This window comes from Wyeomyia smithii, chromosome 3 (genome assembly GCF_029784165.1).
Source record: "Wyeomyia smithii strain HCP4-BCI-WySm-NY-G18 chromosome 3, ASM2978416v1, whole genome shotgun sequence".
Lineage (NCBI taxonomy): Eukaryota > Metazoa > Arthropoda > Insecta > Diptera > Culicidae > Wyeomyia > Wyeomyia smithii.
Genome location: NC_073696.1, coordinates 219,771,652 through 219,773,249, shown reverse-complemented (window position 1 = coordinate 219,773,249; position 1,598 = coordinate 219,771,652). Strand labels below are relative to the sequence as shown.

Below are 1,598 nucleotides of genomic sequence, written 5' to 3'. Positions count from 1 at the left end.
GGCAATCTTCATGCTGCCCCAACACGGGGGGAATAATGGCAGTCTGGCGACACACGCTGAGAAGAACCGCGATGCCCTGAGACGTGGTGACCAACCACAGGGCTAGTGCTGCTGCTAAGGAAGGACGACTGCTGTTGTCGCTGTCTAGAACTATTATGAGCGGCTTCGGCTGAAACAGGCTCTTATATAGGCCAAATAGCATGATATGATTCTGTCGACCGTGCTTGGGAAGCAATCATATAACGACCAATCAGAGGTCGAATTTTCCGTTTTGACTCCACTCCAAGGCTCCACTATTTTCAATAGTACAATAGTGTGAATAATAAAATTACAATTGTCTTCTTTTGGGAAGAATCTTAGAAGATTTTCCAATCTATTGCTGCAAGAACGAAGGAAATCCATCGAATACTAACCGATTTATTAGCATTTGAAATTGGACATATTTTTCACTTTTTTCGGTTTTAGATTTTCATTTCACATCCCTATGTAGCCGAACTTCCTGAGAGAAGTATTCTACTTCAAAAAAACACTCCCATTCGTAGGAGAGAACGAAACTTTACTATTCTCTTAGATAAAACTTTACTTTTTGGTCTACATGAAATGAACCATGTAAAAATCAACAAATTTATATCTGGACCTCTTATTTACAAACTGTACGGATGACTTCTGTGTGTGCACGTCATTATCATCTATATGGAAAATTGAAGTATTAAAAATAGATAAAATTGATCTTCCGTGCAACTCGGTAAAGCAGACTATGAACAAAAAAGGGGGCTTTCACAATAAATTTGCAGAATGCAGCTAATACTGAAAGAAATGTCGACATTGAGGTAGCTAAATTTCATACAATTCTGCAGAACATAATTTCAGAAACTGTACCAATGAAAAGAAGAAGAAGAACACAGCACACTAAACTACAGGTCGGACTCGATTGTCTGGAATATCAAAAAAATATATATAATCTATATTCTTTATCGAGGCTCAACAAGTGAATTAAGACTAATTTTTTTTTAGAAACAGGTAAATTATACACATAAAATATATCATTACCGAGAGGACCATTTTCCTGTGAAGTGGCTCTTCGGCTAGAACATTGTGTTTAACAATTTAGGTGAAAACTCATCCGAGATTTATAATCTTTTTACGAATTTCTTTCAGAAAGTTTATATTATATTCTCCGAAAAAGACCGCGACCGTTACTGCTTTGTGTATATTCCCGAAATTTCTAACCATGTATCTGTCAATCAAATTTCTCAACACGAAGTCTTGAAAGTTAAGCTGATAAGAACAGATACTACACTTTGATCTTAGCCTTAAGGCCGAGAAGCGATAAGTCTTGAAAATACTTTAAAGCTTAGGCGCATCAAAAAGGCCTGGATTTGCCGGAATTACTCTCATGTTTTTGAAGAATCTTTCTGAAGAACTTACAGTCCCATTAGAACACCTTTCCAATGTATCTATGAAACATGGGAAACTCTCCGAAACCTGGAAATGTTCTTATTTCGTGCCAATTTTTAAATCGGGTGCGAAATCTGACTATCGTAACTATGGTGGAAATGCCATTATCTCTTGCATTCCAAACTTTTTGAATCATTTGT

At 36.8% G+C, this 1,598-nt stretch overlaps 1 non-coding gene across 1 annotated transcript; it reads right to left on the bottom strand.

Moving 5' to 3' along the window:
• Positions 1-1,143: 1,143 nt before the first annotated feature.
• LOC129733476 (U2 spliceosomal RNA) lies at positions 1,144-1,331 on the bottom strand. The gene has a single exon (XR_008729561.1). It is a non-coding gene; the product is annotated as a U2 spliceosomal RNA (small nuclear RNA).
• Positions 1,332-1,598: the final 267 nt, after the last annotated feature.